This window comes from Pristis pectinata, chromosome 1, assembly GCF_009764475.1.
Source record: "Pristis pectinata isolate sPriPec2 chromosome 1, sPriPec2.1.pri, whole genome shotgun sequence".
NCBI classification, from domain to species: Eukaryota; Metazoa; Chordata; class Chondrichthyes; order Rhinopristiformes; family Pristidae; genus Pristis; species Pristis pectinata.
The window spans coordinates 66,199,315-66,221,371 of NC_067405.1; the positions used below are offsets into that span (position 1 = coordinate 66,199,315).

Genomic DNA, 22,057 nt, shown 5'->3' on the forward strand with positions numbered 1-22,057 from the left:
GAAGGGTTGCCTGGAAGCATATTACTTACTCAGGACCTTTCCAAGTGTGGCATCTGCCTAAGCCAAGCACAGTCTGTCAGGAGTTCCTTCCTGAACATAACTCTTGGAAGTTGCCTCTGGAACAATCTCTGACTGCTCGTTTTCTTTTCTCTGACCCAACCTGAACTTTCCATCTGAAGTCAAGTTCCTGTGTGGGTCGGTGACTAGACAAAAACTGTGCCTTCATAACCTTATGAAAGGGTAGGGCTCTGCCGTGTTTTAACTCTATCTGACAATGTCCTGCCTCTGGATGTATTGGCAAAGGCCAGTGGTGGAATGGGGAACCTGAAGCTCTGTGCAGAGGGTTCCTTTGATTGGCTAATTGTTATCCTGATCTCACCGAGGAAGGAGATCATACTGGGGGTGGGGGCTGAGCCTCACTGTGAGTCACTCTACTGGCAGTTGTTCACAACTGAAGTTGGAGGGGTGGGAATGGAAGCGTCACAGCCAAGCCTAATATTGATGCCCACATCAATGCAATAGATGTCAAGAGCCAGGTCAAAGTCTCTGGGTACTCCCTCCCTGTTTGAAAAAACCAAACCCAAATGTAGAATCCCATAGAGAGGCCTCTTTGTTGTCATATCAGGGTGGGGTATAGTTTCAGTGGAGGAGATGGGTGAGGTGAGGGGTTGGGAGGTGGTGGTGGAGAGGGAGTCAGGGAAGCAATTCTCTGGAGCAGTGTAAATTCATACCTGCTTATACTTCTGGCAGACTAGATTCAGATTAGAGGTGGTTTAAGGCAATAGTGTCCTTGCTCAATATTCTGTAGTATCAAATACTGAGGGCTATCCCTGTGTGTGGAACCTTGTGACAAATGCATGGCATCGTTGGTCGATTTTCCATAAAATGTTTTCATTATTTGGCAAAACATTCATACATTTTCTTTTGTATGATGTGCTACTCAAATTGCAAACACAATTAAGTTTATACGACCTCTAACCTTCCTTACTTATGTAAGTTCTAGGTGAGTTACATTATGTGTCAGAAGCTTTGAGAGTTATTGTCATATTCATCTTAGCTCTCCTGAGGAATCAGAAATTGATTTGATCTGCTGGAGAGAGATTCGGTTCCAAGTCTTTTATGCAGTCAGATGGCTGTGTCTGTAACACGATCAGTCACAATGTGACCTATACCTCCATCAATAAAGAGCATTGTGAAGCTTTGCAAATGGAAGAGTTGACGCTGAGCCAGGCAGATTCTTAGACCGTGGCAAGGAGCTATTGTCCTGCTCACAGATCACCATAGGGCTCCAGTAATGGCCTGAAATCTTCCCCTTAGCCAAACCAAGAATGCTGACTAATTAACACTTTATGATTCTGTTGATACTTAGAAACTCAAAAATATTGAAAATTCAACCTTCACTTCATCAAGCTATGAGATCGATCAGTAGCTGGGTATCCTCAGTTGTGAGAGTGTCAGGGTTGCGTGCAGTTGTCCTGATGCAAACCTCAGGACCGAGGTGTGCAGTAGATCAAATCTTAAATTGCAGCCCATCCAGATGTTGGCTGAGATGTTAATTTAATCTCCGCCAAAAGCAAGTGGGGTGTTTCCATCAAATCTCCTGTTGCTTGAGTGTGGGAAAAAGAGACTGACTGTTCATCATGAGCTAGTTGTGGACACTGACCTCAGTCAAAGCAGACAGGTGAGTCACCTTTGGACCTCCACCAACGACTTGGTATTATTCCTGCACCTTAGGGCAAACGAGACTGTTATCATGATGGATAGCGATACTGATATCCAGGTGAAGGATAAAAGCCTCTGTCCTCCCTCAACACTCTGCATGTGTCTGTGTTCCTAAATAGAGAGGTAACCTCATTACTGCAGACACCAATCCCAACAATGCAAGAGGCAGTACAGTGGAGCAGTTGGTAGAGCCACTGGTTTGTAATGTCAGTGACCCAGGTTCAATCCTGACCTCCGGTGCTGTCTCTGTGGAGTTTGCACGTTCTCCCTGTGACCCTGCAGGTTTCCCCCAAGTGCTCTGGCTTTCTCCCACATCCCAAACACGTGCAACTCGGTAGGTTACTGGCCATTGTAAATGTGTAGGTGAGTGGTAGAGTCTGGAAGGAGTTGATGGGAATGAGGGAAGAATAAGATTAATGTAGGATTAGTGTAGATGGGCGCTTGGTGGTCAGCATGGACTTAGTGGGCCAAAGGGCCTGTTTGACCCTCTGACCACTGGGACTGAGGCAGCATTTACTATAAGTACACCTGTTCCTTTCTGTCTACTGTGTTCACCAATGAGCCGGAAAGCCAATCACAATTAGCAATGCAGCTTTCAACAATTATTTGGCAGCTTTCCAAAGAGCAGGACAGCTGGGAGAAATAACAACGTGCATTGTGTTTGAATATAGTCAACTGAATTAAATGTTGTTTTGCTGGTGGTTTCCAGCAGACCCTTACAACTTACCAGCCTCTCCTGGGAGAATATTTAAAGGGGCCAGTATTGTCCTGGGAACGGGGAGATTGACAACAATGAAGGGGGAAGAAGGTTGGGTGCAGCCAATGGGTTTAAAGCCTACAGTCTCCAACATGACTGAAATGGAATACCCTTCTGCCTTTCTTCCTCTATCTAAATCAAAATTAGTGGAGATGCGGGGATGGGAGCAGGGTTGGGGCAGAATCCCACAGATTAAGGAGGTATTCTAAGGAGATAGGCCTGATACTCCATTGGGATTCCCCCCGTCCCATTCCAAGTTCCGAAGGAAACAGCAAAAATGTCCTTTTTTAGACATTCCAAGATATCCAGTGAAAGGTGCAGAAGACTGGCAAAATATCTACAGGACTTCATGCCATTATGTATAGATGTGCAATTTCCCATGGATTGGTTTGCATTTCATTGCTGATGTTGGATGCAGAATTGTTAATGTAATTGGTTCTGGTAACTGAGCCAAAGACTATAAAATGTCCTAACATTGTCCATAAACACACAAAATTGCAACATAACCACTGTTGTTTGTTTAAGCATGGTACAAAGCCTGAGTTTCATTATAAGATTGTAATAGGTTCATTTCACCCTCCTGGAAGATTGAATTGTGGGGCTGAGTTCAATATTCCAGGCCTGGGTAAATTAGGTGCAGTACTCCAAAGCACCATTGAAGGTTGATCCTTTAGTAACATAGCATAACCATTAGCCCAGGAACTTTGGTTCTCATCCACAGGAAATTAAGATAACACAAATGTAAAATTTTAGACAAAGAACGAGACAGAAGATGAGGAACATCTTTACTCAGCGAGTGGTAAGGATCTTGAATTCTTATAAGGAACGTAGAAACAATCATTGCATTTGAAAGGGAATTGAATAAGCACTCAGGACAAAATAAAGGACATTGTGGAAACAGCAGAGGAATGGGACTGAGAATGTCGTCTACTGGGTGCTGGCGAAGGAACAATGGGCCAAATAGTCTTCTTCTGTGCTGTAACTACTCTGTGATTCCGCTTAATGAAAGGATGCACAAGGAGGCTTCTTTCATGATGCCAGTTACTTCAGGAAAATGTTTGGAAAGCTGAACCCGAGGTAAGGACATTTAAGGAAAGAGGGGATCGAGGGGACGGTAGGAATTGGCAATGCAGTCCTGCTGAGTTTGTTTATCTATTGACTGGTTCCTTGACCTCCCTTCCCTGTTATCCAATCAGCATGGTTACAGAAGCTAGTTTTAAAAATTCAGAAGTAACAAAGAATTTAAAAAATCTGAGATAGCCAAATATCCCAACAATCTCAATTAGACCGGTCCATTCTGAACAATGTGTGGTCCTAGGCACTGAACAGCATGCTTTCCTCTTAATTGACCTACATCCTGATGCAGGGTCTTGACCCGAAATGCTGACAATTCCTTACCCACTTCCCCACCCCACCCCCCCCCCCCCCACCACACCAACCCCTCATGGATGCTGCTCAATCTGCTGAGTTCCTCCAGCAGATTGTTTGTTGCTCCAAGGTGACCTTGTCAGCCATTTGATTGAGTCAAGTTCAAAGCCGCCAGGATGAGCAGTAAACACTGGCACTGCCAAGCTGCAAATGAATGAATGAAATAGTTCAGAACCAGTGTGAAAAGTAAGTAGATGGTTGATCAAAGCAAATCTCCAGACCCAGTTGTGGAACACCCAGCATTTGGTGGTTTCAAACCCCAGCTCCAGATCGACAACCACAATGTAAACACGGTCTAGTGCAGATTGAGACTGAAGGGATATAGTTCAGCTAGTGGGCAGCTTTATTCTCACCACCAGCCAAGACTTACTCCTCAATTGGTACTCCCTGCTGGAAGTAACATTAATATTTTAATGATTCAAAAACAAACTAAACTGCTAATAGGGCAGCCAAACTAGGTGTCTCTCTCTCTCTCTCTCTCTCTCTCTCTCTCTCTCTCTCTCTCTCTCTCTCTCTCTCTCTCTCTCTCTCTCTCCCCCCCCCCCCCTCTCTCTCTCTCTCTCTCCCTCTCTCTCTTGCACCTCCCACATTATGCTCTGGTTGGAGAATGATTTTAGCAGAAGCCCAAACTGAGTAATGTGTTGCCAATACCCAAATGTCCCAAGGAGGATGTTTTCCTGATTAAATTCCAGGAGGAGAGGCTCTGCCTATGAACCATGTTTTGCCGTGACTCTTTATAGGGGTAAATAAAGAAAAGTGCCTGACTATGAAATGAGTTGCTCCCTGCTGAGTTTCTGCAGTAAAGGGAAGAGAAAGGTCATGGGCGCTGAAGAAGGGCCTTTCAATTGTCCTCCAGCACGGTGTTAAATCAGCTCCACTGATCCACAATCACATTGGACATCGAGCCATGCCACGAATGCTTGTCACGACCAAAAATAGTGAGCCGATTGTAAAACCATTGTGGTTGTGAAGCTGGTGGTTTCATGAGGAATGCAGTGTTGGGTAACTCAATACACCTGGCCCTTGCGTAGTAAACAGCTCGCTCTTCCAAATGGCACATTGCCAAGAACAAGGCAGTCCAACAGCCTACAAGTTGCTATTCCACATGAAGCATTATCTTAACAAACATGGGAACTGGGAGCAGGAGCTAATATTCTTTTGCAGTCTCCAAGAATAGAGGGACAGCAATGATGTCAAGATTTTGCAGAGAGGTGACAGGAGGGAAACCTTTCTGAACTATTCTCTGCTGCCTTTTTCTTGGTGCTCCAACTGCATGTAGCAAATCCACGTACTTCCAACCTCAGTTCTTGCTGCCCTAAAACTGTCAGGCAGGAGTGGCATCAGGGTGACTTGAGGTGATTCTTCCTCCTTTCCCCCTCTGCTCTTGGTACCTCTCCCTGATGTAAATACGTGCTGGATCATGGCTGGCTTTCACTGTAGAAACTCCAGGGTTGTGGCATGTGCATCCTGCAACATCAACACCCACTAACATTGAAGTTACTTTCATTCTCAGCGAGTCTCTCCCTACTTTATCAACACAGCCTCTTGTCAGCACTCCATGGAACACCCACCTCTCATTCCTCCAAAGATACCAGAAGGTCAGACTGCCATGTTCAGCTCATTTTTAACCCCAGAACCTCAAATTTGACAACCTCGGTATTTTTTCTCCTACTTCTTACAAACACTAGACTTACAAAGATCATGTTTTGCATCAATAACATTAACTTCTAATAAATTTCACCTCATAAGCTTTTGGTATTGGCAGAAGCCTGAAGCAGGTGGCCTGTCACAGGCTTTGGTTTGGCAAGAAATAGTGAAAGTCCAGTGAGAAAGACTGAGGCCCCACAGTATAGAACACCAGTGAAGTGGGAGGTCTGGGCCCACACTTCAAAACAGGAGCATCCTGCATTTACAGAATAATAGAAGAAAATCCCCAAAGTGCTTCCATGAAAAAATGTTTGATGCAGAACCACCCATTTAGACCAAAAGAGGAGCATCGCAAAAGGAGGAAAGAGTGACAGAGAGATTCTGGGATGGAGTTCCTTGCCCTACAGCCCAGGCAATCACATGGATATCACTGGTGGAATGACTAAAGCTAGAAATGTTGGAGGTGCACTCAGCTTCTTTCTCATTTCTCTCCTCTTCTGAACGTACGTCCAGTTTGACAGCCACAACCAATAATCTCCTAGGCAGCCATTCCAGGACAATATATAATAGCAGCCAGCTGATCTGAGGAGATTGTGCCATCATCACTCTGTTTCTTTGGTGTGCAAGTAAAAGACTGCCCAGAATGCCCAACTCACTGTTGCATCAGCCAGTCTGGACATTGAAGAAGTGGACAAAGTAACCTTCCATTCATTTTTCTTACAAAATTTGTGCTATATGCTCATAGCCTTAAATACCTTGGTGGAATTGCTCTAAAAGCATTACACCTTGATATTACATAGCATAGATTCAAGCATCTGTATTGGCTATTCGATAAAATTGAATTCTAGTTTTCTTTAAAATCCTTGCTCTGTACCCTGCACAAACCAACTTTATGTGTGTGCTTCTTCTGAAGCCTTTCCCAGCAAGAGGCATTTCACATTGTGGGAATGTGAAATGCTTGATGCTGAATTCTCTATTTGTCCCGTTAGGTTCACTGGATGGGCAGCCTATTTGATGCCAAATGTTTTCCCTGCAGGAACACAATTAGCAGAGTATCAGTGGAGGGGTCTGGAGAAATAAACCAGTAGTTGATGGACCAGAAGAACTGGCTTGTGCCTTATCCACACTCAAGGGAAGATTGGCAATAGATTGTCAGCTTGCATGACTGGACATAATTAGTTGAATCTTTGGATAACACACAGAGACTGTGTGGGAAATGATTAACCAAGGTATGTATCATAGCAAACAGACATCAATAGACAACTGTTACATAGAACACACAGCACAGAAGGACAAATCCGTGCCAAGGTTTATCCTTCCTTACCTGACTCCATCAACATAATGTCTCATTCCCTTCTCCTTCCCATGATTCTTCAGCTTCTTCTTAATTTCATCAATACTAGTCATCTCAGTTACTCCCTGTTTTGGTGTGTTCCATGTTCTCACCAATCTCTGGTTAAGTGCTTCTCTCATGAATTCCCCATCATACATTAACACCTCTGATGCTGCTCTTCCTCCACAGTAGAAGCACTCTCTCTGTGCCCACCCCATCAAAACCTTTCGTAACATTAGAAACCTCTCTTACTTCAGCCCTCAACCATCTCTACCCAACCAAATCATGCTTCCCTGATGTATGCAATCTTGAATCACCCTTGTTATGTCAATAATTCCAAAATAATAATAACGGATGATTGAAGCAGATGTCATTTTTTGCCATTTTCAATGGTAATTATTCTTGTTGTGCTGAGCTTAGCCAGTTCACCTGCACAGTATGGTTACATAACAAGATCAGTTAATAGAGAGACTTCAGATAAGATAAGATGAGATGAGATAAGATAAGATATCTTTATTAGTCACATGTACATCGAAACACACACTGAAATGCATCTTTTGCATAGAATGTTCTGGGGGCAGCCTGCAAGTGTCGCCACGCTTCCAGCCCCAACGTGGCATGCCCACAACTTCCTAACCCATACGTCTTTGGAATGTGGGAGGAGACCGGAGCACCTGGAGGAAACCCACGCAGACACAGGGAGAACAAACAAACTCCTTACAGACAGCGGCCGGAATTGAACCCGGGTCGCTGGCACTGTAATAGCGTTATGCTAAACACTGAGATGAAAGAATCTCCAAGCGAGAAACTAACTGCTAGAGGAACTCAGGGGGTTTAGCAGCATCTGTGGAGGCAAAAGGATTGTCAATATATGGGGTCGAGACCCTGCATCAGTATTTTGCTCCAAATTCTAGCATCTGGGTCTTTTGTGTCTCTGAAGGATCTTCCAGCTCTGATAATTAAACAAGGGTCAAATAGTGGCAGAGAAAAAAGATTGATCATAACCATAAGGCAAGAAGCTAGTGAATGTAGATAACACAAGAGCTGAATGAGAACAATGGTGTTGTGATAACTCCAACTACTGTACATTAATAAAAGCTGTGGATGGTTTGATTGAGCTGATTAATATTACCTGAAAATGTTACTATTAAGTTAAGAGAAGCTGACATGTTGCTGCATGGTGACATCACCATTAGCCAGTCAGACTCTATCAATAGATCGGCATGGCATAAATATATAAGTACAGGTATTCAGGCCCAGAGAACCCATGGACGGTTTAAATATCGGACTAAGTGCAAGCTGCTTCTTGTTCCCAGGATCAGATGTCTCCTTGCTTTTGTTTGACTTTGTCAGAGTCAGTTCTAATCACAGGCACAGATCTCAGTGCAGACCATGATCTGAGCTAAAACTGGCGGCTGGAATGAGTCCATTTCTTTCAGTGGCATCATTAACTGCTGCAAATTCTGACAAACAGATTGTGTTACGCCCATGCAGTTGCGTCATGTAACATCAGCCTTGGCTCCGTCTCCCAGTAGGAAAGGACAGTCGATATCAGGTCCAAGGCTGAGGAATGATCAATACCAGGGGCAGATTTTCTGCTTCTTGTTGTATGTCAATTAATGCCACATACAGATACCTTGCAACCAGGGAATGATGTCCATTCAGTACAAAGACAGCAGTGAACAGGGAGCTATGCTGGGTGATGGTGCTAGAAGCTGTTCTACCGTTGTGCAGAGATCACCTGGTCCTCACCTTAAACTCAACCTGCCTCCACATTCAATGGATCATTCTGCAAAATTTCCACCAGCTCCAACAAGATTCCATGACCAGATACATATTCCCCTCTCCTTCCCTTTCAGCATTTCGAAGGGCTCGATCCCTCCGAGACTCCCTGGTCCGCTCTTCCATCCCCATCCACCACTCCCCATCGTATGGCCCTTTCCAGTGAAACCACAGGTGACGCAACACTTATCTTTTCACCTCTTGCCTTCCCATTGTCCACGCACCGAACCAACTTTCCAGGCGGAACAGTGATTCAATGGACTTCTTTCAATCTAGCGTACTGCATTTGGTGATCACAATGTGATCTCCTCTACATTGGAGAAATCAAATGTAGATTGGGTCCACAGGAGTGGCCCTGAGCTTCCCCTTGCCTACCACTTTAATTCTCTATCCCACTCCCACTCTAACCTTTATGTCTGTGGCCTCCTGCACTGTGAGGCCCAAGGTAAGGTTGAGGAACAACACCTCATCTTCTGTCTGTGCACGTTGCAGCCTTCCAGACTCAATATTGAATTCTACAACTCCAGGTAACTCACTCTTTCTTTCTGTATCGGAACTGGCCATTTCTGCCTGTCATCATTTTGAACTCAGTTTTTGTTCTTTTTCTCTGTGCATAGTCTGACCTGTTGGGCATGTCCTACAGGTTTGCTATTAACAACGCATTACACAGACAAAGAAGCATAATCTGACTTGAACTCCTACATTATTTGGTCTTGCCCTATCAGAGATATTCCCTTTGTTCTACTGCCCATTCCCGACTTTCTCTGCTACTGAACACTAACTTTTTTCACTCTTTCCCAGTTCTGACGAAGGACCTTTGACCTGAACCGTCTAAGTCTTCCTCTTTCCACAGATGCTGCCTGACCTGCTGAGTGTTTCTGGCATTTCTGTTTTTATTTCAGATTTCCAGCGGCTGCAGTTTTTTGATTTTCATTCACTAACTGCTACAACACAAGTAAATTGCAAGGAACAAGAAAAATCCCAAGTATTTCTGAAGTGGAATTGCTGTTTGATGCGTAAGAGATGCAGCAGCCAATCTGTACCATAACATTTGTGATAATCACCAAATAATCTCTTTTCACCATGTTGGTTGAGGGGATAACTCCCCGACGCAACTTCAAAGAATGCCTTGGGATCCTCTATATCCTACTGAGGTGGCAGATGGGGCCTTAGTTTAAAGTTTCATGGAACAGTTGGCACCTCCAACAATGCTCTATAGTACCAGTGTGCCTCTTACATTGCCCATCTGCGGCATCCTGGGATATCTCTGAGTGCCTGTATCAATCGGATCATCCTTTCATAGCTTGGCAGATTGCATATCTCAAGGTGCCTGCTCCAAACCATCCAATCAGGTTTCCCAATCAACTATCCATTTCATGAGTTTGGGATGGATTTTACCTCAGGTGATACACTGATGTTAATGGGATCTTCATGAAGCATAATGTTTTTATTAATTAGGTCTCCCTCCATGCCTAACTCAGGTAATTTGGACAGCCCCGCACCTTCAAAGTTCAGACACCAGGATGACTGTGAAGCAGATGGAGGATCAGTTATACCTCACGTGGAGGAACTGACAAGAGAATAGACCAAGCCCTCAGCTCCAAAACGCCTGCTGAGAAAAGGTGTCAGCCATTGCGTTGACTCCAGTGGCACAGATTATGGGACAGAAATCTTTCCTACTGCTGCCTCGGGACTTCTCTTCTGAGAATGAAATGGGATATTTTCACACTTCAGGAACAGAAGGAAAGCATGAATCAGATACAGTCCAGGAACAGTTGAACAAGTTGATGCAGACTGTTTTAACTGTTTACTTTATTCATTGCAATCCTTCACATTTAAGGGGAATATAGCAAAAAATCAAATGGTGCAAAGATCAAGCACAAATGAAAACCAAGGCAGAAACACCATAGGGCAAGGAAAAAAAGCTTCATTTATTCAGCATCTTCCATGTATCAGGACGCAACTTCACAATCAGTAAGACACTGTTGAAATGTCGATGCTATAATGAGGGCAGCTAACTTTTACACAGCTAGCTCCCACAATCAATACTGAGGAAAGGGACCAGGGCTATTTCTTAGTGATTGTGTCTGAGGGATTGATACTGGCCATGACTGGAGGTAACTCCAGGCTGTTCACAAGATCACAAGATCACAAGACAAGGGAGCAGAAGCAGGCCATTCGGCCCATCGAGTCTGCTCCAAGGAAAAGGGAAAAAGAAATGGGGAATGGGGAGAAAAAAAAACCTATTCTAATCCCAATTTCTGGCCTTATCCCCATATTCCTTGATACCCTGACTATTTAGATATCTATCTATCTCCTCTTTGAATGCCCCCACTGATCTGGCCTCCACTGCTGTACGTGGCAAGGAGTTCCACAAATTCACCACCCTCTGGCTAAAGAAATTTCTCTTCATCTCTGTTTTGAAACTGTGCCCTCTAATTCTAAGATTGTGCCCTCTGGTCCTGGACTCACCCACCAAGGAAAACAGCCTAGCCACATCTACTCTGTCCTTTCCTATCAACATTTTAAATGTCGCTATGAGGTCCCCTCTCATTCTTCTGTACTCCAGTGAGTACAGTCCAAGAGCCGACAAATGGTCATCATACGTAAGCCCTTTCATTCCTGGAATCATCCTCGTAAATCTTCTCTGAACCCTCTCCAACGTCAGCACATCCTTCCTAAGATGTGGGGCCCAAAACTGCGCACAATATTCCAAATGAGGCCTCACTAGTGCCCTGTAGAGCCTCATCAACACTTCCTTACTTTTATACACTATACCTCTCAAAATGAATGCCAACATAGCATTCGCTTTCTTTACCACCGATCCGACCTGGTGGTTAACCTTTAAGGTATCCTGCACGAGTACCCCCAAGTCCCTTTGTACTTCCGTACTTTGAATTTTCTCTCCTTCTAGATAATAATCCGCCCGCTTATTTCTGCTTCCAAAGTGTACAACTGCACATTTCTCAACATTGAATCTCATCTGCCATTTCCTTGCCCATTCTCCTAAACTGTCTAGGTCCCTCTGCAACCTTCCTATCTCCTCAATACTCCCTACTCCTCCACCTATCTTGGTGTCATCCACAAACTTAACCACAAAACCATTTATTCCATTATCCAAATCATTGATGTACAAGGTAAAAAGGAGTGGTCCTAACACCGACCCCTGCGGCACACCACTAGTAACCGGTAACCAACCAGAACGAGATCCTTTTATTTCCACTCTTTGCTTCCTGCCAACCAGCCATTGCTCCACCCATTCTGCTATCCTACCCATAATTCCATGACCTCTCATCTTATTAATCAGTCTCTTATGAGGCACCTTATCGAAGGCCTTTTGAAAGTCTAAATACACAACATCCACCGCCTCTCCCTTATCCACCCTACCTGTGATTTCTTCAAAAAACTCCAATAGGTTGGTCAGGCAGGATCTTCCCTTCACAAAACCATGTTGGCTAGGACCTATCTTGCCTTGCGCCTCTAGGTATTCCGTAACCCCATCCTTGAAGATAGATTCCAATAATTTTCCCATCACTGACGTCAGACTAATAGGTCTGTAATTTCCTTTATGCTGCCTCCCACCTTTCTTTTACAACGGAACTACATTTGTGACCCTCCAGTCCTCCGGAACCATGCCGGAATCTATCGATTCCTGGAAAATTATCGCCAATGCCTCCGCTATCTCTACAGCCACCTCCTTCAGAACCCAGGGATGCACCTCATCCGGTCCGGGAGACTTATCAGTCTTTAGCCCATTTAGTTTTCCTAGCACCTTCTCCCTAGTAATCTTAACTGAACTCAGTTCCATTTCGTGAGACTCCTGACTAACTGGCACATTGCTGATGTCCTCCACGGTGAAGACCGATGCAAAATATTCATTCAATTCCACTGCCATCTCTCTATCGTCCATTACAATACCTCCTGCACCGTTATCAATTGGTCCTATATCAACCCGTGTCTCTCTTTTACTCCTAAATGTATTTAAAAAAACTCTTAGTATCCTTTCGAATGTTATCCGCCAACTTCCTTTCATAATTCATCTTTTTTTTCCTAATGACCTTCTTAGTTTCTCTCTACAGGTTTTTAAAAGCTTCCCAGTCTTCTGTTTTCCAACTAATTTTTGCTTCTTTGTACGCTGCCCCTTTTGCTTTTATTTTAGCCTTCACCTCTCTCGTTATCCACATTTGTGCCTTTTTTCCATTCAAAACCTTCTTTTTTCTTGGAATATATCTATCCTGCATTTTCCTTATTTCCTGTAGAAATTCCTTCCATTTCTCCTCCGCCTTCCCTCCAGCTAGCTTACTCTTCCAATCAATTTGGGCCAAATCTTCTCTCATACCATTGTAATTTCCTTTGTTCCACTGAAATATCGATACACCAGTTATCAGCTTCTCCTTCTCAAACTTGAAACTGAACTCAGTCATAATGTGATCACTGGTTCCCAGTGGTTCCTTTACCTTTAGTTCCCTAATCACCTCCAGCTCATTACACAGCACCCAATCCAAAACAGCCAATCCCCTGGTGGGCTCTTCAACAAGTTGCTCCAGGAAAACGTCCCTTAGACATTCCACAAACTCACTCTCCTGAGTTCTACCGCCTTGCTGGATTTCCCAGTCCACCTTCATGTTAAAATCCCCCATAATTATCTTCACATTGTCACTCTGGCATGCTTTTTCTATCTCAAACTGCAACTTATCGTCCACTTCCTGACCGCTATTAGGGGGCCTATATATGACTGCTACTATTGTCCTTTTACCCTTGCTATTTCTTAGCTCCATCCATAAGGATTCCACCTCCTCTGACCCAATGTCTTTCCTTTCTATTGATTTTATATCACTACTAACCATCATGGCCACACCTCCCCCTCTGCCTACCCGCCTATCCTTCCTATACACTGTGTACCCCTGGACATTCAGTTCCCAATCACATCCATCATAAAGCCATGACTCGGTGATTGCCACAATGTCATATTTATTAACCTGTAGTTGTGCCACTAGGTTATCTACTTTATTCCTAATGCTACGTGCATTTAAATATAGTACGTTTAGTCCAGTATCTGCTATTGATTTTGTTCTACTTCTATTGTTCAGCAGATTATCCTGACTTTCCACCTGTCTATCCTTCTTACCATCTTCACTACATACTATCTTAGACATGTTCCTATATACCTCATCCCCTATCCTAACATTCTGTATCCTAACATCCTGATTTGTTGTACTTCTATTATTCAGCAAATTATCCTGACTTCTCACCTGTTCTTTCAAACAATACCTCACAACCCTTCCATAAGTAGAAGACTGCAGTCACTGGAAATCTGAAATAAAAACAAAAAAAGGACAAGCTCTTGATGAGATGGAATACTGAATAGTCTTAAACAAAATATAACACAATGGCCAGCTTAAAATATAAAGGCAGAATCTTTATTTGGCTTGTTACTTCCTTCTAAGCTCTCCAAAAAACCAACTGAAAATTATGCTCCTTTATTTGCCATCATTTGCTTATACAAAAGGCAAATGTCACAAGTAAGACGTCATTACTAATTTCATTGAAAGCAAATTGTTCATGTAAGCAATTGTAATTATTCCTTAAACAAGGCTTCCTGATCTCACTATTCTTAGTTTTTTGAAAAACAGGCATTATTCTTAGAGTCACAGAGTCATGCAACACAGAAAGTGGTCCTTCAGCCCACCACGTCTATGCTGAACATTAAGTACCTGCTTATACCAATCCCATTTACCCACACTTGGTGGATTCGTGTTGTGAGAGTTTCTGCCTCCACCACCCCTTCAGGCAGTGGGTTCTAGATTGCAACCACCCTCTTGGTGAAAACAATTCTTCCTCAGATCCCTACTAAACCTCATACTTTTTCAAAAACACTCAATCAAATTAGTCAGAAGGGATCTCCCACAAAAAAAACATGCTAACTATCCCTGATCAATTGAGACACAAGAGACTGCAGATGCTGGAATCTGGAGCAACAAACAGTCTGCTGGAGGAACTCAGCGGTTCGAGCAGCATCTGTGGGGGAGAGAGATATTGTTGATGTTTCAGGTCAAAACATCGACAGTTCCTTTCCCCTCACAGGTGTTATCCCTGATCAATCCCTGCCTTTCCAACTGTAGATTAATCCTGTCCCACAGAGTTTTTCCAATAACTTCCCTATCATTAGTGTCAGACATTAGCAATTATATAGTATGTTCCATGACTGTTATCCTTCTACACTGTAGTCAGTGAACCTTAACATACATTCTTTCCCTATCCCTTCACTAATTCATGGCTGATGCCATTGCTATCACTCATTTCCATCTCTTTATAATGTAGCTCTGTTCTTCCAATATCTTATTATTTACCTCATATTGAATTCTACAACTCCAGGTAACCCACTCTTTCTTTCTGTGCCAGCCATCAGGCACACTTTTTTTCAGCAACACACAAAATGCTAGAGGAACTCAGTGGGTCAGACAGCATCTGTGGAGGGAAATGGACAGTTGATGTTTGACCTGGACTGCCATGCGTGCACATGCACAGACGCAAACATGAAAAGTGTGTGCACATGCCTATAGAACCCGTAAATTCAGTGAAAAAAATATTTCCTTATGCATCTCCCTTGGAACAAGAGTCAGATGTATCCTTGCATCCTGAACAACTCTGAGGCTATCAGAACATTAATGAAATTAGCTGAAGGATCAATCCTGGTTCCATCAATAAATGGTACTGTGTGCCAAATGATCCCCTTCTCTGTCATAAGAAAACAACAGGTATGCAAAATAAACAGCAGACCATACGACTGATATCAGACTATTCTCTGGACACAGAGAATATGGAACATCAGTCAACTTGATAAGCTATTATTACATTAGATTTCTTATAATTGTTGCTTTTGTACCATGACTTATCAAAGACAAAAGAGCTGCTCTATTGGTGAGACACAGAAGCGCTCCAATGCCAGAATCATCAGCTGGAAGTTACTTTAATTGCTGCCGTCGGCCTTGAATAAGATCAGAGCTTCTTGAGGAGAATTAGCCATTTGGGATTTGATCCTAAAAGCAATCAAATCAACGTGGCCCAACCAACTGAAGGAACAGCAAATGTAACCAAGAACTCTCTGTGTGGTCAGCAAAGCAGCTGAAATTTCTCAAAAAAGTTACACATCCATCATTGCAGACTGATCTCCTAGTCCCCTGGTCCTCAGAGCAACCTGTGTTGAATATTATATGACACCAAAAATGCTGGAAATATCTTAGCTTTATCAGTCTTTATTTCAGATTTCCAGTAGTACTTTGCTTTTATAACCAAACAATGTCCTGTGTGCCCTATTTACAAACAGCTGCACTCATTGTGACTTCATGGCACATTCTGGTCTGATTCCTGGTATGAAGGTGTTGTCTTAAGAGGAATGAAGAATGAAGGGCAAGCCTACTGAAGCATTCTGAGGGGGGCCTGGCAGGATAAACGCTGAGGGAATCTTCCCCGATGCAGGAGCCCAGAATTAGGAGCATATTGTCAGGATAAGGCGTGCCCCATTTAAAAGAGAGATGAGGAGAAATTTCTTCTTTGCTCCAATAATGAGATATTGACCATGTTGGGGGCCGACTTAGATCTTTGGACTATCGGAGCTAGGTGGCAGAGGAGTTTATGGACGGCAGAGTGGTGCGGCCAGTGGAGCTGCTGCCTCACATCTCCACTGACCCGGGTTCATTTCTGACCTCTGGTCCTGTCTGTGTGGAATTTCCATGTTGTCCCAGGTGCGCCAGTTTCCTTCCTCATCCCAAAAACGTGCAGGTTGGTCGGTTAATTGTCTGTTGTAAGTTACCCCAAGTGTAGACGAGGGGTAGAAATTAGGGGGTGGGGGTGGGATGGGGATGGGAGTTGGTAGGAATGTGGGGGGATTAAAATGGGATCAGTGTAGGATTAGTAGAAGGAGGTGGCAGATGGTCAGCACAGGCTCGATGGGCTGAAGGGCCTGTTTCCATGCTGCATCGGTCTATGGTTCCCGCAGTTACAGGGCACGGGCAGGGAAGAGGAGTTGAGGCCATGATCAGATCAGCCCATGATCTTATGAAATGATAGAGGGACTTGAAGGGCCGAGTGGCTTACTCCTGCTCCTATTTCTTGTTCCTTATTGTAAGAATCGGGCACCATCCTTCTGCTGACTGCACAGTATGAAATTGTTTCACATAAAATTCTTGCTAGCACATATAATGGGGCTGGTAACCATCATCAACTTAACTCGCTAAAGAATGCTATGGAGCACTTGCTGCTTACATGTTGACTTTATTGATTTTGTTGTTGCTAAGTGCAGTTCATTGGGAAAGCCAAAGTGTGTGACTTTGTGTCTCGACCTTCTACAACCACTCTGCTGTTGCTCTCACTCCAGGATTGTACTGGCGACCTCAAGGATTGGAGATCAATCTCCCAGATACACTGAGGGATTGGGTGGGGGTGGGGGGGGTTGAATGGGGGGCGGGGTTTGGTGGTGGTGATGGGTTAAGGTAGATATTGGGATGGGAAATAGGGCTCAAGGTAAAGGTAGGTGTTGCATCAGGGCAGGTGTCAAATCATAAGGACGTGAGACAAAGTTGTGTGTTTTTCACATTTTGTGAGCGTGCTACTAGTTAGGAGGGAAAAGGCAGATTGGACATCTCGAAGCCAGAGGTTATTTGATCAACTTCCAGGAGTGTGTCCAATTAGAGTTAGCCAAAGTTTCACCAGATAGTTGGGGAAAATCTCCATGGGTTTGGGGGAGATGACTGATGTGAGTGAACCCATTCCTGGGAAAAGCAGGAACTCCTCCAAAAGAAAGTGAACGGGAGGGTAGGAGAGGAGAAGAGAAGACTCAGCCCTGCATTGCAGAACTATTTCTGGTGGTTCTGCTTAAACCAAAACGTGTCCATTTCAAAATCAGCTCTGCGGTGTTGCAAGCATTGATCACTTTCTCTTATCTGCATTGTGAATTTCTGAGAACATAGCAATCAGCCCCTTCAGCTTGTTTGCTAACCCAATTGGACCATGGGCAATCTGGTTCATCATTCACCCATAACCCCTCATCACCCTTCGCCAACCAGTCCAAGTTGTGGTATCTCCAAGCCTACAGCCTTTTGGGAGAGATTCCAGATCTCCATTCCCTGTGTGTGAAATGTGCTTCCTGATTACAGGTAAAGGAAACACCTCCACGGAATCTCCCCTGCCAAGTGCCCTCAAAATGCACAACTCTAATAATAAGGTTGAGTCACTTTTCTCTTGACTCTTTTTAACATTTAAAACACCATGCTTTCCTGATCTATTTGGGACTCAGATACCACACTAGTGCCCTCTGAAGATAGTTACCACGTCACCCAGATGTTTAAGATTACGGTCCCTGGGCAGCAAAGGATGAGTAAGAAATACCAGCCTTATCAGTAACACCCACATCATGGGATAAACGCAATCAATGTTCCATTTTAAAATATTAGAAGCTTGTGTCTCTGAAGTGCCTCGAAGCGATTCACACTGAATTATTTTGCAAGTGCAGTGAATGTTTTCAATCAGCAAAGCAACACTGTACTAAAATAGTCCAGTTCCGTCATTCTCGAAGCGTACAAATCTGTGGTCAGATCTCTGCATCACTAAAGCAGAAGTGTGGCATTCAAAATCTGGATTTGGTTCACAGAAAAGTCACCAAGCTGATCTCTAATGCCAAGCCTGAGCTATAAGGGAGGACAGGAGAATTCTGGGCTTCCAATCCCTTGTGCCCCTGTGGAGATCAGAGTTCAACACAGCCTGGCCTGACCACAGGGTCCCTGTTGTAGTTTCCATGTATTTATAAACAGCAAATAAAATGGATATTCAGGACATGCCTCAAGACTAAACCAGACAGGAGCTCAGGTTAAAAGTAGAATCATAGAACCATATAGCATGGAAAAAGGCCCTTCTGCCCACTAACTCTGTGCCAACCATCAAGCACTAATCATTCACGCTGATCCTACACTAATCCTATTTTATTCCGTCTACATTCCCGTCAACATCGAAAAGTACTGCAGGATGAAACTAGCTCCCATGGAAGGAAGCTGCTCTTCACAGAGAGGTGGTTACTGTAACATTTTTAACAATGGTGTTAAATGTCCAATGTTTGATGAAGTCAATGGAAGCAGGACGAACGATGAGCTGTGTAAAGTGAGAGTCAATGATCCCAGTAACAATGGAGCAGGTAGAGGTTGCAGAAAGTAGGAGCTGTCAAGGAAACAGCAGAAGAGGGTGCTGTAGGGTGTTTCTGGATGGACATGCTGGAGCTAGCTAAATAATCTTGAGTGTCATAGAATCATAGAGCACAGAAGCAGGCCTTTCGGCCCACCATGTCTATGCTGACCATCATGCCTGTCTACGCCAATCCCACTTGCCTGCATTAATTCCATACCCCTCTATGCCCTGCTCATTCAAGTACCTGTCCAGATGCCTCCTTAATGTTGTTTCTGTTCTACTTCCACCACATCCTTTGGAAGCTCATTCCAGATACCAACGACTCTGTGTGCGAAACATTTGCCCCCTCAGATCCCCTTTTTACATCCTTCCTCTCACAAACCTATGCCCTCTAGTTTTAGTCACCCCTACCACGGGGAACAGACTCTGGCTTTCTACTCTAACTATGCCTCTCGTAATTTTATAAGGCTCTATCATGTCACCTCTCAGCCTCCTCCACTCCAGGGAAAACAGTCCCAGCTGATCCAGTCTCTCCTGATAACTCAAGCCTTCCCATCCAAGCAACATCCGTGTGAATCTTCTCTGCACCATCTCCAGCTTAATCACATCCTTCCTTTACCATGGCTACCAGAACTACCCACAATACTCCAAGTGTGACCTCACCAACGATTTGTGCAACTGTAGCATAAGGTCCCAACTCTTGTACTCAGTGCCCCAGCCAATGAAGTCAAGCACGTCATGGGATGTGGTGGAGCTTTTTTTTAATATTCATTCAAGGGATGTGGGCTTCACAGCTGAGCCAGCATTTAATGACCTATTCCTAATTGCCCTTGAGAAGGTGGTGATGAACTGCCTTCTTGAACCGCTGCAGCCCTTGAGGTGTGGGATACTCACAATGCAGTTAGGGAGGGGGTTCCAGGATCTTGACTCAGTGATTATGAAGGAAAAGCGATATATTTCCAAGTCAGGATGGTGTGTGGCTTGGAGGACAACTTCCAGATGGAGGTGTTCCCATGCTTTTGCTACCCTTGTCCTACTAGCCGGTTGTGGGTTTGGAAGATACTGTATAAGGAGTATTAGTGAGTTGCTGCAGTATATCCTGTAGATGGTACAGACTGCTGCTACTGTACATCGGTGGTGGAGTGAGTGAATGGTTGTGAATGGGGTACCCATCAAGCAGGCTGCTATGTCCTGCATGGTGTTGAGCTTCTTGAGTGTTGTTGAAGCTGCACTCATCCAGGCAAGTGGAGAGAATTCCATCACACTCCTGACATAAGTATGGTAGATGATGGACAGGCTCTAGGGAGTTAGGAGGGGAGTTACTCACCACATGATTCCTAGCCTCTGACCGGTTCTTGTAGCTAAATTGTGTATATGGCTACTCAGTTCAGCTTCTGGTCAATGGTAACCCCCAGGATATTGATGGTGGGGGATTCAGTGATGGGAATGTCATTGAATGTCAAGGGGTGATTGCTGGATTTTCCCTTGTTGGATATCACTATTGACTGGCAGTGAGGCACAACTGTTACTTGCCACCCATTTGCCCAGGACTGGACATTGTCCTGGTCTTGGTGCATTTGGTTGTGGACTTCTTTGTTGTCTGAAGAGTGGTGAAAATTGTGCAATTATCAGTGAACATCCCTCCTTCTGACCTTATGACTGCAGACAATAGCTAAAAGAGGGAAAGCAGCACAAGAAGCAGATTTTTTTTGACCACAGAACCCATCTATCAGCCTCAGTTGAATGGGACCTGACCACATGTGAAGGGTTTGGATGGGCCATTCAGTGAAGTTTATACCTGAGCAAGCCTCTCCCCACAAGAGCTACAAGACTGGGACTTAAATAAAAATTATTTTGAGGCTTGTGGAATAGACCATCACCCCAGCTACCTGATTACAGACCAGAAATTCAACCAAGACGCTGCTAGTCTATATGGCTCAAGTATCTGTGCCTCAGTGTATGAACCATTGTAAACACCTAATACCTTACATAAATAATAAAGGTAAACTAAGTTTACATAACTCTGTATTTTTCTGGGCCTTCCGATCACAGTTGGCATCTACAGCTGGGATGTTCTAATGAACTGTTGACCTTTGGTCTAGCAGTAAATTGATGACTAGACCTCTGCAAAATGTGTAAAAGGAAACCAACTAGGCAGTGCTCTGTGCCCTGTCAAGGACTGACTGACTGCGTCTTTAGACTATATGAGATTTTTATGCAGACAGTGAAAATTATTACAGAGACACACAGCCAATTATCCCACAAATTATGCCCATTGTAACCACTGATGGTGAACCAGGAAGGAAAGAAGCTGGATTTATACAAGTGCCTTCAACAGACCAATGTAGCTACTGATGTAATGTAGCTAACTCACACACAGCTGGATCCCATGAGAACCATGAGCATCCATGAGAAGCCAGATGATCTGATGCAAAAAATAAACTGCTGGAAGAACTGCATTCTTCATCTGCAGTCACTTGACCCTCCAGATGAACTGATGGTGGTATAAGTGGAAGTTGTTGCTGAGTGAAGCCCAGGATATAGAGGGTGTCTATGCAGCTGTGCAACCCAAGGATGGACCTCCTTTACTGTGGCAATAACTCAGGAAATGTTGGTGACAAATGTCCGAATTGCTGACTCTTTCCTTCTCAGCCTACTCCTCTTGTCCTTAGCCATACCATGATCTCAGGAGGCTCACCCAGCTCTATCTACTTGCTGCTCAGCTTCGGCTGACACTAAATGTCATGAGATTGTCACTGTCCTTGTGAAGCGTCTATCAGAATGTTTCTCTATTGAAGCAGGGTTTTAATCCAATTACAATCTGCACAATGGGATCAATTTTGCAGCACATTTTGTTCCTAATCTGACTAAAATGCAAGGGAACAGCTGCCACAGAAAATGGAAGTGTTACACATAGGCACTAAGAGGTGTGCTGATCGATGTGCAGTTATTTTCTATCTAACTCATGCTTTGAACGGAATCTCACATTGCAGTGTAGAGGGTGCTTACTCTGCATTGGGTCTTAGCTATGCCTGATTTACCTGTCGTTTAAAAAACAGTGCTAAAGGAGATTAGTTTAGTTGTCAGTCGTGGTTCAGTTGCTAATCTTGGACTCATTCAGCATGGAAACAGTCCCTTCAGTCCTCATTGACCTTCAAGCACCCATTTACACCAATCCCATTTTATTCTCCCCACATTTCCATCAACACCCC

General features: G+C 44.0%; 1 long non-coding RNA gene across 2 annotated transcripts in view; it reads left to right on the forward strand.

The window, feature by feature from the left end:
• Positions 1-3,073: 3,073 nt before the first annotated feature.
• Positions 3,074-22,057, forward strand: part of LOC127576125 (uncharacterized) — a 54,514-nt gene continuing 35,530 nt past the window's right edge. Inside the window, exon 1 of one of the 2 annotated variants that reach the window (XR_007957173.1) lies at positions 3,074-3,556. This is a non-coding gene — a long non-coding RNA (uncharacterized LOC127576125). The remainder of the gene's footprint in view (positions 3,557-22,057) is intronic. The other variant, XR_007957172.1, reaches the window with a different exon arrangement.